Consider the following 16,079-nt stretch of genomic DNA (forward strand, 5'->3'; position numbering starts at 1 on the left):
GATTTTGAAAGCTGTCTTTATTTACTCATGGCACTTCTTTTTTAGTAATTAGTCTGAGGAGGAGGGAAGAGGTGGAGACAAGGATTTTGCCTCTGAATGGATCTAGCAGCCATGTTCCCAATTCTGGATTGATTTGTATCCAGATCCTCCAGGAATCTTGTTAAAAATACAGAATCCTTCTCCCACCCACCCCCAGTCCACTGAATCCGTGTCTCCCAGGATAGGATTGGCCATGTGGCTTTTGTCCCAAGTGATTCTGATCATCTTGGGCGTGTCAGGAAGCTCTGCTCAGGACACTGGACAGCTGAGAAGTCAGATGTGATGAATTAAATTAAAATTAAATTTAGCTAACAGAGGGCCCTCTAATTCTACTCCATCTTCTCTCTGTTATTAGAGGAAACAAATAACTGAACATGTCCTTTCTGCTTTGGGGAGATTTAGAAGGTTCCTGTGTAACTTGTGGAGTGGGTCCGGTTACCTTATGAATCTCAGCTCAAGGAATTATGGGGTGGGTGGTTTTCTCCAGGCTTGGCGGGGTGAGGCCAAGGATCTCAGAAAGAACATATTCTGTGGTTGGTTTCCTATTTGCATCGTGTGATGTGCTTTTTGAGGGGGATGTAGGTTTTCTTTTCACCTGAAGCTGTTCACAAGTTTGGCTCATACGCCCTATGGAGCCTTGCATGAGAAATTATGAATATTTAGAATCTCTTCTGAAGCCATCAGGAAATTTAAATCATTTCAAGCTAATCTCACTCTATCCTTGGTACATGCCTCTCCTGGGCAGCTCCCTCGTCTGCCTTCTGTCCCTAGTTTGGTGAAAACAAGGACAAATAGAGCCTCTGGGGCTGGTTCTGCCAGGCGGGCATGACTCCTTTCAGGGGGATCCAGAGTGGTTGTGGCCCCAAGATCATGGGGTCAGCGGGCCTGTCCAAGTGTCTTCAGAGGAAAATTGGCTGGGGATGGGTGTTGTGTAGTGGCCAGTGGAGCCAGGATCCTCTGTCCATGGAATTCTCCAGGCAAGAAGATTGGAGTGGGTTGCCAGTCACTTCTCCAGGAGATCTTCCCGACCCAGGGATCGAAACCAGGTATCCTGCATTGCAGGCAGATTCTTTACTGTCTGAGCCACCCAAGAAGCCCCATGCTGCTACTGCTGACGGTAGGGAAGTGGCCTGTGGCACCTGGCTTTTCCACGGACATCTGAGCCCCTGACCTCTCTTCCCTGAGCAGCAGGTTCTCGGGTGGGCAGATGGCCAACCCAGTGACCTCACCTAGGTAAGGAAACAGCTTTGAAGTCTTGTTCCAGCTGGGGAGACAAGGGACCTTCTTCCCATCCCTTGATTTCCACCACTGTCCGGGGGCCCTTCTTTAAGCCGAGTTCACCAGGGCCTGGCTCTCTTCCTCGGTCTCACCCCGCTTCCGTGGCTCAGAACTCGGATGCCAGGTCAAATGAGGGTGAGGGGCTGCCGTACCCAGGGCTCGCCAGTGCCTCAGTTTGCTGTGCTGTCTGCAGACCCCTTGCCAGAGGATGCTGAGGGGTGCTGCCAGAGTAGGAGGAGGAGGAAGGCAGCAGGTCCACTGTGGGCTTCACTGGTAGGGAGGCAGGCATATCTTCCAAAGCCCAGATACAAGGAATGGAGAATTCCGGGATTCAAGGAGCTGCCACCGGAAGTAAAAGGGTTTCTCCATGGACGGTATCTGGACACCCAGGATCCTGGGGCCCAAGCACCACAGAGTCTCCTCCTAAGTGGCTCTCATCCCTGAATCAGCTGCAAACAACATGCATGATGGGCTTCTGGTGGCTCAGACTGTAAAGAATCTGCCTGCAATGCAGAAGACCTGGGTTCTATTCCTGGGTTGGGAAGATCCCCTGGAGGAGGGAATGGCAACCCACTCCAGTATTCTTGCCTGGAGAATTCCGTGGACAGAGGAGCCAGGCCGGCTACAGTCCATGCGGTCGCAGAGTCAGACACCACTGAGCGACTAACACATACACACACAACACGCATGACTCTCTGTTGCCAATCCAGCCTTCCGCCCGTGGAGGCCAGCCCCTCACCTGTTGTCTGAGGATGCTGCCAGAAGGCAAGTCCTCCTTTGACATCTAAACCTGAAGTCCTCCAACTGCTTCCTTGTCAGCCCAGCCATGAGTTTCGGCTGGAAAGCTGGGAAGGATTAACAGGTAGTCCATCAGCCCCAGGAAAAGTTTTGAAACCTGCAGAGATTTTCCGAGTGGTATTGTCCAAGGCTTTCGGTCCTCTAGGCCAACTTTCGGCCTCGTTCCTCTCCACGGAGGATCTCACCATCAGAGCTGCCTGGGGCACCTGCCGCTTCTCTCCCACCAGGATGGCCACCAGCTGGTCCTATCAGTTCCAGGGATGAGTCCCATGGAGTCCTGGTCTTCTAGGATGCGGCCAGTTGAGCAGAAGCTAAAAGAATTTCAGGCCCTGGAAGGCCTCAGGACTCAGATGTCCTGGAGGAAGACATTCCCTTCCCTGAAGCTCTCAGTTGTTGGGGAGTCAGGGCGAGGAATGGGGGATCTGCCTGGTTGAAATTCCCTGATGCTGTGGCTGGTAATACACAGAAGCTCTGTTTGGCAGGTGGGGCCCAGGAACCCACCTTGGGCTCCCAAATACACCTGGAGGACAGGCCCCATCTCTCAAGCCTGTGTTTTCGCAAGAGGTACCACCCTACCCCTACCATAGAGGTGATGGTGGCTGGGGAGGCAGAGCCTCCAGGTCCTCAGCCAGGCAGGTTCCAGAAGCCTCCCCACCTCTGCCTGAAACATGGGAGGTCCTCCCCTAATGCCAAACAGGTGGTCCAAAGTTGGGCTGCACACAAGCAGGCCAGTCTGGGTGTGATCAAGGTGGGGGGGACTATATCAGGACCCAGTCAGAGCCCTGCTCTTCCATAGGAAAAGCTCTTAGTCCAGGCGGGTGGCAAGGGGCAGACTAAGGAAGCCCACCCCCAGACAGGGATGATGTAAGAAGGGAGGGAGCAAGTCAGGATCCCCTCTGAAAAGGGATTCGACTCAGATGGTTCACATGAGGAAGTTTAACTGAAGCGATAGAGGCATGGGCAGGTGTGATGGAGGAGCCAGTGGGAAGTCAGGTTCTCCCTGGGGGCAAAGGGAGGGACTGTCCTGGAGTCGGAGCTGTGTCAATGCAGGGCAGAATGAGGCAGAAATACCCCAGCTTCTCTCCCAGCTCCATCCGTCTCTCGCTGGTGCCTTCAGTTGGCTAAACCCACCAGAAGCCAGCCAGCAGGGGAGCCCAGGTTCTGCAGCCTGCAGGGTGGGTAGGGTGGGAGGCAGACAGAATCACAAAGCACCAGAGGGATGTCGCTCGAGCCCAGGGTCCTACATACACCTCCTTCCTGCAAGAATGAGGCCTGCAGGAGGGGTAGGGGTGATATCACCTCCCCAGAGGTCGCTGATTGTCTTCATTGTAGGAGACAGAAGATTGACTGGGTCCAAAGTATGGGCATGGGACTTTCCTGGTGGTCCAGTGGCTTAGATTCCGCACTCCCAATGCAGGGGGCCTGGGTTCAATCCCTGGTCAGGAAACGACATCCCGCTTGACACAACTAAAGATCCTGCTTGCCGCAATGAAGATCAAAGATCCCACGGGCCACAGCTAAGACCTGGCGCAGCCAAGCAAACAAAAATATTTTAAAAACAACAAAACAAAGTGTGGGTGCTGTGTGACCGGCAGTTTCCGTTCTAGGAGTGGTTCCCACGTTCGTATCTTTACTGAGCTTGTCTGGAGGCTCACTGAGGCTCCCACCACACCGTCTATACCCTTCACGTCCCTCCTGCCCCACTGAAGACTGATAATGGTGTTAGAAAAATTCACTTATTTTTTTCTATTTATCCTTATTTTTTCTTTTATTATTATTACTTATAATTGATTTGCAAGGTGTTACAACATGTAATTGAAAGTGTTAGTTGCTCAGTCATGTCTGACTCTTTGCCACCCCATGGGGTGTAGCCCGCCAGGCTCCTCTGCCCATGAAATTCTCCAGGCAAGAATACTGGAGTGGGTAGCCATGCCCTTCTCCAGGGGATCTTCCCAATTCAGGGATCAAACCTGGGTCTCCTACATTGCAGGTAGATTCTTTACTGTCTGAGTCATCACAGAAGCCCTGTACAGCATAGTGTTTCAGTATTTTTATATATTACAAAATGATCACCACAATAAGTCTAGTTACCGTCTGTCACCATACAAAATGATTACAGTATCATTGACCATATTCCCCATGTTGTACGTCATATCCCTGTGAATTATTTATTCCATAACTGGAAGTTTGTACCTCTTTATTGCCCTCTCTTGTTTCACTCAGCCCCCCCACACCCTTCACTCAGCACTCGCCCCCAACCAGGCTGTTCTCTATACCTATGAGTCTGTTTCTGTTTTGTTATATTTGTTTTATTTTTTTAGATTCCACATATAAGTGAAATGATACAGTGTTTATTCGTCCTTATATTTTAATAGTCATATAGGTGTTATTTATTCAGTACATTAAGGTTCAATTTTAGTATATGTATTAGATAGGCAATGTGAGGTTTTGCTGTGGTAACAAACAACCACAAAATTGCAGTGGGTTAAAATATTTATTTCCTGCTTGCACAGTCTATCGTGGGGCTGGGAAACCCTCCAGGGCAGCTCCTTACCATTCAATGGCTCAGTGTGGCACCTCCAAACCAAAGAATTTTTCCTCAGTTGATGGGACATGGAAGAGAGCCTGCTGGGAGTTCAAGGAACCGAAGGCTTCTACCCAGGATGCGAGACTTACAGTCACATTTAACAGGCCGAAACAAGTCACGTGGCCCATAAGCTACTTTTCGGAGCTAAGGAAGCACAGTTCTCCCTTGTGCCCAGAACTGGAGGAGACCTGCCCTTCAGGGAACAGGAGCGAGTGCCTGCACCCGCATGTAGGCACCATTTAAATCCTTCCTTCGCTGTGAGCTGTCCGCTTCCTAGCAGATTCTACTTTATCTGATGTGAATGGTAACAGCCCTACTTAATTTTTATTTGTGCTTGATATCTTTGCCCAAGCTTTGATTCTTTCCCTTTCTGGTATTTTTTTTTAATTTAGGTGTGTTTATAATGTATTAGATTTAAAATATGTAATTCGAGACATTCTGCCTTTTAATACGGAAACTAGATTGTTCACAGTTATTGTCATTATTGCTTACGCTTGGCCCAACTTTTTCATCTGAATTTTGACTCTGTGTTTTTAAGGTTCTTTAAAGTTTTTTGATCCTTTTAATTTAATTTTTTGTCTTCTGTAGACTCTGGTGCTTGCTTTTATCTTCTGCAATGATTTGGAAAGTAGATATCCTGTTTTTAATTCTGTTAGCAGTTCCATTTAGTTTTTCATGAAAATTATTGAACCCATATTTATATTATTATCCAAATCAAAATGACAAACAAACACTGAGCTCCTTCACACGAGGGACAAGAATTCAGCCCATTTGCTCCTTCCCCTGCTTCCTCTGCCATCTCTGGGTCTCTATTAACATAATCTGAGGACAAGCTCCTACACTGAATGTTACAGCTACCAAACACCCTCTCTCCAAAACACCTTCACCTTTCTTTTTGTTCCCCCAGGTTTATCAGAGATTCTGATTTTTCCACCCAAACCCACTTCTCCAGACAGGGCCCCATTGCACACATCTTAGTCTGGGCTAGCTTCTCGGTCCACTGCCTGTTCTCCATGGCAGCCCGGGCCCATCCCACGAGTGTGAGGTTTGAATTTCAGGTTCAGTATATGGGGTGTGTGAGCATGTGTATGTGTGTGTGTATGTGTGTGTCAGAGGTTTGATTTTCAGGTTCAGTGTACAGGGTGAGTGTGTGTGTGTGTGTGTGTGTGTGTGTGTGTGTGTGTGTGTGTGGGAGAGAGAAAGAGAGTTGAATTTCAGGTTCAGTGTATAGGGTGAGTGTGTGTGTGTGCGTTGGAGGTTTGAATTTCAGGTTCAGTGTATGGGGTGTGAGTGTGAGTGTGTGTGTGTTGGAGGTTTGAATTTCAGGTTCAGTGTATGGGGTGTGAGTGTGAGTGTGTGTGTGTTGGAGGTTTAAATTTCAGGTTCAGTGTATGGGGTGTGTGTGTGAGTGTGTGTGTGTGTTGGAGGTTTGAATTTCAGGTTCAGTGTATGGGGTGTGAGTGTGTGTGTGTGTGTTGGAGGTTTGAATTTCAGGTTCAGTGTATGGGGTGTGAGGTGGTGTGTGTGTGTGCGTTGGAGGTCTGAATTTCAGGTTCAGTGTATGGGGTGTGAGTGTGAGTGTGTGTGTGTGTTGGAGGTCTGAATTTCAGGGTCAGTGTATGGGGTGTGTGTGTGAGTGTGTGTGTGTGTTGGAGGTCTGAATTTCAGGTTCAGTGGATGGGGTGTGTGTGTGAGTGTGTGTGTGTGTTGGAGGTTTGAATTTCAGGTTCAGTGGATGGGGTGTGAGTGTGAGTGTGTGTGTGTGTTGGAGGTCTGAATTTCAGGTTCAGTGGATGGGGTGTGTGTGTGAGTGTGTGTGTGTGTTGGAGGTCTGAATTTCAGGTTCAGTGGATGGGGTGTGTGTGTGAGTGTGTACGTGTGTGTGCGTCTCAGGGCAGTACCAGTGCTGCGCATTACACTGGGCAGCACAGGTGTGCTTCCCCACTAGAGTCAGCCAAACCTTTCATTTCTCCAGTGGCTGTTCAGACACGATCTCTGCACTGCGTTCCCAAGAGGAACTCACAGCTGCAGCGCGTCCTTCTCTGGCCAAGGAATAGCAGGTCCGGAGCTGGAGAATGGACAGACCTGTCATCTCCGGGGCTGTCCGGCTCTCCAAGGCATCTCTTCTATCACTTTGTCTCATCTGCTGGGGCCTTAAGGCTTCAGCTAGGAGCAGGACAGAAACAGAGTTCCAGGTGTCCTATTTGTTAGAACTAAGTGAGTCAGAGGCTGCCCTAGTGGCTCAGTGGTGTAGAATCCACCTGCCAATGCAGGAGACATGATTTCAATCCCTGGGTCAGGAAGATCCCCTGGGGTAGAAAATGGCAACCCACTCCAGTATCCTTGCCTGGTAAAATCCCACGAACAGAGGGGCCTGGCAGGCTGCAGTCCATGGGGTCGCAAAGAGGCAGACACGACCTAGAGACTAAACAAGAGGATCGGAAAAGGATGAACACCAGGGAGCGTGACAGCCCTGGGAGGAACAAGGGCTCTCCTGGGACAAAGTCAGACAAGTCTGAGGGTGTTGGGAGAAAGACAGGGCATCGGGGTACTACATGAAGCAGCCATGGATGGGGACAGCTGGACCCCAGGCTTGAGTGCACAGGCTGGGGTAGGGGACCCCAGGTGGGTTTTGAGACCCAAGAAGCACTGCGGGGCTCCCTCTCCTGGCTTAGGGCTCAGGTCACTAGCGGGGTCTGTGGACACCAGGGCTGGTGTGAATTGTGAATGTGAGCAAAGAGAAGTGAGGCAGGCAAGCTGCAGTGCCGCCAGGGCTCAGGCAGCTCGGAGAAGGACTGGGAGCCTTTGGACGGCCGTCTGCAGAATGGCTGCCGAATCCACTAGAATCTACCTCTTTTTCATCACTGAACATACCCATCAGTAAAAGGCTGAGTATAATTATTTATCTGAACATTAAATGCAAGCATGTGCGTGCTCAGTCATGTCTGACTCTTTGCGACCCTATGGACTGTAGCCCTCCAGGCTCCTCTGTGCGTGGGATTGTCCCAGCAAGAATACTGGAGTGGGTTGCCATTTCCTCCCCCAGGGGATCTTTCTGACCCAAGGCTCCAACCTGCATCTCCTGCGTTGCAGGCAGATTCTTTACCACTGAGGGCTCAAATAAATGCAAGCATTTCTGTGTTAATAAAAGTATGATAGTATTGTATACACACATACTTTCTTCCCAGGCCGTGGGGTGTACTCAAACTCCTGTTGGAGAGCACTGGCCCCAAGAACCTTCAGCAACTTTGCATCCATGGCCTGTTGGGGGGAAGGTGTCCCTCTCCTGTGTGATCCATGACCCATGAACGGGGAGGAAGCAGGGCCCAAACTCAAAGAAACCTTTTAGATAACTTCTGAGACTAGAAATGGGATAACATCTGGTAGGACGTTTGCCAGTGATGACAGCTGTTACCTCTACATGAGGGATTTCAGGTGGCTGCTTTTATTTCTTGTACTTTTTAGTTGTACTTGTTTGCAATGAAGATATATATATATGTATGTATGTGTGTATGTATACATACACATATGTATGTTACTTGTATGTACATGTATATAGGGGCTTCCTTGGTGGCTCAGTGGGAAAGAATCCACCTGCAATGTAGGAGATGCGGGTTCAATTCCTGGGTCAGGAAAACTCCCTAGGGGAGGAAATAACAACCCACTCCAGTATTCTTCCCCGGACAATCCCATGGACAGAGGAATCTGGCGGGCTACAGTCCATAGGATCAAAAAGGCGTCCACAGCCACATTATTCATAATAACCAAAAAAAATCTCAAATGAGTTTCTTCAGTTTGTTCTGATATACTACTAGCGTTTTAAAAGCTTGTGAAAAAGTTAAAACTAAGAAATTAATCAAACTTAGCTCTAATATCAAGCTTAGCATCTTATCCACACATATGAATAATTACTATAATAAATACTATAATATATAATTATAGTATTAATATTAAATATGGGCTTTAATTAATAGTCTAGCTTCATATTTTTATATGTTAATTTATAGTATGAAAGCCATTATTATATTTTAAGTTTGCCTTTTAGTAAAAACTATTCTAACATTTAATTATTTGAGTAATAAATAAATTAATAATTAAAAAAAATTTTAAGTCCATCACAACCCAAATGTCCATCAGCTAGTGTATAGATAAGTAAAATGTGGTCCAGCCACATGTGTGTGCATGCATGCTAAGTCACTTCAGTGGTGTCTGACTCTATGCAACCCTATGGACCGTATTCCCCCAGGCTCCTCTGTCCATGGGATTCCCCAAGCAAGAATACTGGAGCTGCCACTTCCTACTCCAGGGAATCTTCCCGACCCAGGGATTGAACCCATGTCTCTTGTGCCTCCTGCATTGGCAGGCAGGTTCTTTACGACTAGCACCACCTGGGAAGCCCCTGGTCTATTCACACAGCAGAATATTATTTGGAAATAAAAAGAAATGGAGTTCTGATTCATGCCACCACATAGATGAACCTTAGAAACATCATGTGAAAGAAGTCAGGCACGAAGATCACGTATTGAATGGTTCCATATACACGAAAGGTCCGGAACAGGTGAATCTCTAGAAGCAGAAAGTACTGGGCTGGCCCAAAAGTTCATTTGGGTCTTCCTGTAGCATCTTCTGGGAAAACCTGAAAGAACTTCTCAGTCAATCCAGTACAGGACAAGGTGCAGGCACACTCTAGCACGTGAGCACCCACGCTTCCCAGCCTGCCGACGAAAGCCAGGCCTCATTGACCTGCATTGCCACAGCCCATAGGACTGTGCCTCCCCTCATAGCCACCCCAGTCATTTCAGGGAGATCCCCAAACACTTTTGCTCCCCGTCCTCCAGATGGACCGTCAATGGCTCACAGCCCTCGAAGGGGACACTGGCCACCTCACACTGTTGAAGCCCCCAGCCCCAGGAAGGCCACCTTACTGGACACGGAAACTGCCCCCTGAGGCCACCCTGAGGCTTGCTGGGCGCTCCTGTCTGGGATGCGGGAGGCTCTGGTCCCTAAGCGGTGCTGCTGGGTCGGATCTCATGAACCCCTCCTTCAGCTGCCCCTACCAGCTGCTCTGGTCTTTGGGTCTTGAAGTCAATCCATAGTGAGAGGGGCAGGGGCGGAGGGTGGCCGGTGACCCCAGGTTCTCCCCTCTCCTCTCATCACACTGTTGTGTTTGTCCTTTGCTTTGTCCTTACAGGCCATCCAAGCACTACTCCCCTCCCAGACTCCTTTCTCCTTCAGCTAAGCGGTAAAGGTCTTTGTGCCTATTGACACCGACTAACAGGTAGTCAGATGGAGTCATTAGCTCCCAGTGAGAACAATCCCATTTGGGCAGAACCAAGATGCTCCCCCAGAGTGGCTGCAAGTTCTTCAAGGGCAAGGTTGAGGTCTTCTCATCCTGATATTCCCAGCATTTAGCCCAGTGACTGGCACATCACAGGCGCTCAGTGAAAGTTTGTGGCAGCAAAGAGCAGGCTGAAGATTCCAGTGCTGATCCCTGCTGATGGGAAGATGAGTGACTCTCATGGGTGAAACCCCTGGGGTCTCACAGAAGGGTCAGGGAGCTGTGAGCAGATCACACTCTTATTTCCAGTAAGCCAAGGCAAAGTGGCTGGCCTGGGGATGTGAGCGTCTGTCCCTTGAGATGGTCCCAGAATCAGAGTGCTCAGGACAGGTCTCATCCAAGTCACGTGGTAAAGGAGAGAGGCCTCTAGGAAAAGCCCCATTCAGAACTGGGCCTACTCCCTGCACATCGCCGCTCAAGAGCAACAGAAATGGCTGCTCAGCCTCCATCCTGCTCTGCTGCTGCTAAGTCGCTTCAGTCGTGTCCGACTCTGTGCAACCTCAGAGACGGCAGCCCACCAGGCTCTCTCGTCCCTGGGATTCTCCAGGCAAGAACACTGGAGTGGGTTGCCATTTCCTTCTCCAATGCATGAAAGTGAAAAGTGAAAGTGAAGTCACTCAGTTGTGTCCGACCCCTAACGACCCCATGGGCTGCAGCCCACCAGGCTCCTCCGTCCATGGGATTTTCCAGGCAAAAGTACTGGAGTGAGGTGCCATCGCCTTCTCCGCAGTCTCCGTCCTTGCCACCACCAAAGTTTCAAGACTTCCTTTATGACCCCTGTTGTTGTTGTTCAGTTGCTCAGTCGTGTCCAGCTGTTTGTGACACCATGGACTGCAGCATGCCAGGCTTCCCTGTCCTTTACTATTTCCCGAAGTTTGCTCAAACTCAAGTCCATTGAGTCAGTGGTGTTATCTAACCATCTCATCCTCTGTCATCCCCTGCCCTCAACCTGCCCTCAACCTTTTCCAGCATCAGGGTCTTTCCAGTGAGTCAGTTCTTCAGATCAGATGGCCAAAGTATTGGAGCTCCAGCTTCAGCATCAGTCCTTCCAGTGAATATTCAGGGCTAATTTCTGCGAAGCCCATTTTCCCTGGCTCATGGCTTCCATCTGTCTTCTGACAATGTTCCCACTCTGTGGTCTTTTCCTATGCTAAGTCTCTCTGACCCTTTGGACTTATGACAAACAACTTAGGAGACATGTGGTCAAACAAATATCTTTGCCTGTTTGAGTCTCAGTTTCTTAATCTGTAAAATTGGGATAAGACCTAATTCAGAGAGCTGTGAGAGAGCTAGATGTCCGAATAATGCCTCAGCTATTGGCATGTGTGTGAGTCTTAGTCATTCACTTGCGTCTAACTCTTTGAGACCTCATGGACTGCAGCACACCAGGCTCCCCTGTCCTGCACTATCTCCTGGACTTTGCTCAGATTCATGTCCATCGAGTCAATGGTGTTATCTAACCATCTCATCCCCTGTCGCTCCCCTTCTCCTCCTGATCTCAGTCTTTCCCAGCATTACGGTCTTTTCCAAAGAGTTGGCTCTTTGAATCAGGTGGTCAAAGTATAGGAGCTTCAGCCTTAGCATCAGTCCTTCCAATGAACACTCAGGGCTGATATTCTCATGATAGATTCACTTATTAATATTATTCAGGTCTTTGCTCAAATGCCAACCTCTCACCCAGACCTTCCCAACTGTCTTATCTGTAATCTCCTGAACCATCTTATTTGGAATACCTTCCCATCTTACCACCCACACGGTGGTTATGCCCTCACCCTGCTTTATTTTTCTTCTGACACTATATTCTGTAAATTCCAGAAGAGTTCCAGAAAAACATCTATTTCTGCTTTATTGACTATGCTAAAGCCTTTGACTGTGTGGATCACAATTAACTGTGGAAAATTCTGAAAGAGATGGGAATACCAGACCACCTTGACCTGCCTCTTGTGAAACCTGTATGCAGGTCAGGAAGCAACAGTTATAACTGGACATGGAACAACAGACTGGTTCCAAATAGGAAAAGCAGTACGTCAGGGCTGTATATTGTCACCCTGTTTATTTAACTTCTATGCAGAGTACATCATGAGAAACGCTGGACCGGAAGAAACACAAGCTGGAATCAAGATTGCCAGGAGAAATATCAATCACCTCAGATATGCAGATGACACCACCCTTATGGCAGAAAGTGAAGAGGAACTCAAAAGCCTCTTGATGAAAGTGAAAGAGGAGAGTGAAAAAGTTGGCTTAAAGCTCAACATTCAGAAAATGAAGATCATGGCATCTGGTCCCATCACTTCATGGGAAATAGATAGGGAAACAGTGGAAACAGTGTCAGACTTTATTTTTTGGGGCTCCAAATCACTGCAGATGGTGACTGCAGCCATGAAATTAAAAGACACTTACTCCTTGGAAGAAAAGTTATGAGCAACCTAGATAGCATATTAAAAAGCAGAAACATTACTTTGTCAAGAAAGGTCCAGTTCTGAAAATCTAGACTTCTCTTTTACGTATGCATCTTGTTCAAAACCCTGCAAAGCCCTGTGACCTGGAAGAGCACCTGGGTACCCGAGGGAGGTATCTAGGGGCTTTGCAAACTACTCAGAGAAACTGCTGAGGTCTGAATTGTTCTCAGAAAAGGGATGTCAGCAAACACATGAGGCAGAGAGCCAAACGCTCCTGCGAGGTGTCATCAAGTTGGATCCACCCGGTCACTGCTGGACCCTGTCCTTCTATTGGGACTTCCAAGAAGGGATTCCCTGCCCGGGCCCCACTGGTCTGAGTTCTGAAGGTGTGCTTGGAGGCCCTCAGGTACCTTGAAAGTGAAAGTCACTCAGTTGTGTCTGACTCTTTGCAACCCCATGGACCATAGAGTCCATGGAATTCCCCAGGCCAGAATACTGGAGTGGGTGGCCGTTCCCTTCTCCAGGGGATCTTCCCAATCCAGGAATCAAACTGGAGTCTCTTGCATTGCAGGCAGATTCTTTACCGTCTGAGCTACCAGGGAAGCCCTGATATCAGGGAAGACCTATCAGGTGACATAATAGCCACCAAACACCGTGTTTGAAGGAAGATGGAAAAAGGCAAATAACTGGGTCCATCCTAAAGGAAATCAGTCCTGAATATTCATTGGAAGGATTGATGCTGAAGCTGAAACTCCAATACTTTGGCCACCTGATCTGAAGAACTGACTCACTGGAAAGACCCTGATGCTGGGAAAGGTTGAAGGCAGGAGGAGAAGGGGACAACAGAGGATGAGATGGTTGGAAGCATCACCGACTCAATGCACATGAGTTTGAGTAAACTCCGGGAGTTGGTGATAGACAGGGAGGCCTGGCGTTCTGCAGTCCACAGGGTCGCAAAGAGTCGGACATGACTGAGCAACTGAACTGAACTGAACTGTAAGTTTCACTTTTTAAAAAAACCCATGGGGGCAGTGACTACATTTTTCAAAGTATATTGAATTTAATTCATTGTACACTTCCAATGGGTACACTCACATATGTAAATTACACCTCAATGCATTTGATTGGAAAATAACAACAAGGGAAAAAAGAGGGAACCAGAGGGAGGAAGGGACACTGATGAGAGCCAGGCTCTTGGCCCAAGGTGCATTCCCCCAGCCATGGTTATAAAAAGGTGGGAAATGCAGAGAAACAAAAAGGAAGAGCTGTCTCCTGCTTTTTATAGAATACAAGCATTTCTTAAGCAATCATCTTTTTTTTTTTTAACATAGTGAAAACTTTTATATTTGGAATTAGCCAGCTGGACTCAGCTTAGGTGATCCCAATTTTGTTGGCAATATCCAAAGCATCATAGTCAGGAGCCAATCAAACATATGCCTCCGTCTCTCCATCAGGCCTGATCAGAGTACTGACCTTAGCCACAACAATGTCATGGGGCTTCTTCACAGCCTGTTTCATCTGGTGCTCGTTGGCCCTGACGTCCACAATGGACACCAGCGTGGTGTTGTCTTCTATTTTTTTCATGGCTGACTTGATGGTGATGATGGCATAGTGGTTAAGTTTGTTTCTCCTAGGGGGCTCTCTTCCGAGGATATTTGGGCGGCCTCCTGAGTTGCAGTGTTTTGGGCCACCAGCAGGTTGGTGACATCTGGATCTTATTTTTGTGTGTGTGGCTGTGGGCACGGCTTTCTTGGCCTTCAAAGCCTTTGCTGTGGCTTCGACTTTAGGAGGGGCAGGGGCTTCCTTCTTCGCTGTCAGCGCCATCCTCATGAAAAGCTTGAGTGATCGTCTTTACTACTGACCCATAATGCTTTTGCATTTCTTAATGCTCCAAACAAAACAAGTGCTGTCAAACATGTTCTACCACTGCCAAAACACTGGGTCCACAGTCAAGCAAGGACCAGAATGACAGCTCAGTTTGGCCCAAACACGGCGGCATTTAAAGTTTGTCAATAATTACCAAAATATCGTCAGTCAATCTTTATTCCAATTTTTAAAGAGGAATAAAGTGTTGCGAGGTCTCTGTCTGTCACAGGTCCTTAGAGAATGAAGAAGTTGGCAACAGCAGGGGAAAATCACAGCCTGCTGGTGCCCTCTGGTGGTAACATAGAAGGGCTGCATTGGGATTACAAAGGTGCCAACCAACGGTTTCCCAACTGTTGTTCAGTGGCTAAGTTGTGTAGGACTCTTTGCCACCCCATGGATTGCAGCACGCCCAGCGTCCCTGTCTTTCACTATCTCCTGGAGTTTGCTCAAACTCATGGTTCCCCAATTGGAGTTCATCAAATCTATTCAAGCAGAGCTGGCTGGGCCCCACCCCAGTTTCTATTTTGGAAGGTGAGGCCTGAGAATCAGAATTTCTGACAAGTCCCCAGCTGACACTGCCACTGTTGCTGCTGTTCCTGAGGCCACACTTTGAGAACCACTGGTTTAGGTTTATCCATCCCAATGCCTTGCTTGTGTAATGCTAAACTGCATGCTAAGAAACTAGGCTTCACTGGTGGCTCAGAGTTTGTTTGCAATGCTGGAGATGCGGGTTCCATCCCTGGGTTGGGAAGATCCCCTGGAGAAGGAAATGGCAACCCACTCCAGTATTCTTGCCTGGAGAATCCCATGGAGGGAGGAGCCTGGAGGGCTACAGTCCATGGCGTCGCAGAAGAGTCGGACACGATTTAGTGACTAAAGAACGCTAGGAAATTAATTAAAACAGCAGTTATCAACATCTCAGTAGTAGTTTATGGGTGACGCTTTTGTTGATTTTTCTAAATTTTGTAACATGGCCATGACTGTAAAATAAAAATTTTAGCTAAACCAAGAAGACCCAAAGCACATCACTCTTGTTGAAGGATTGTTACAATAGTGCCCTTCCAAGAGACGAGCACAGACTACTTTTGTGAAGATGGACTGGGCACTTCAGTCTGGCCCTTCTTGGCCACTCTAAGCCTTCTCTCTAAGGTGCTGTGCTTGCAAAGGCCCAACGGGTAGATGAAGGCTGTACCCCAAGACTGTGGGGCTGACATCCCAAATGTGGGCTGGGCCCCCGGAGGAGCCACCTCTTCCTCTGAGCCATCTCTCGCCTCCTGCCAGGACTCCACATCCCTCTCCTCCCTCCACCCCCAGTCCCCGTCCCGCTTGTTCGCTGATGTCAGGCTTGGGCTGCTCTCAGTTCTACCACGAGCACTGCCATTTCCACACCTTCCCCCTCCCAGCTCTACCATCAGAGAGGGTCTGGTGGCTTGGGCAGGGGTCACTCTGGAAAGAAAAGTCCAAGAGTTGGACCCCAACTGGCCTAGCAGGGGTCAAAGACCTACCTGGGGCCAATTAACTGTGGCCAGAGTTCAGAGGTCTCGTGAGAGCCACCCCTGCCCATGAGGACAATTTGGCTTGGGACAAGATACACCCTCCCGAGGGGTGGGGCAGACAAAGCAAAGGTCCCAGCAGCTGGGTGGGAGCACACACAATTCCCCAGGCTCCCAGGGGTTGGAGTTCAAGTCTAGTGCCAAGGCAGCACTCCTGCCAAGATGTAAGCCCCCTCCCTCGTGTCTGCTCTCCTCCCGGCTGGGCTCTGGACAGGGCAGCA

The 16,079-nt window shown here is 48.7% G+C and overlaps 1 pseudogene; it reads right to left on the reverse strand.

Annotated features, from left to right (window-relative positions):
- LOC102189257 lies at positions 13,811-14,263 on the reverse strand (annotated as a pseudogene).

Source organism: Capra hircus, chromosome 2 (assembly GCF_001704415.2).
Source record: "Capra hircus breed San Clemente chromosome 2, ASM170441v1, whole genome shotgun sequence".
NCBI lineage: Eukaryota > Metazoa > Chordata > Mammalia > Artiodactyla > Bovidae > Capra > Capra hircus.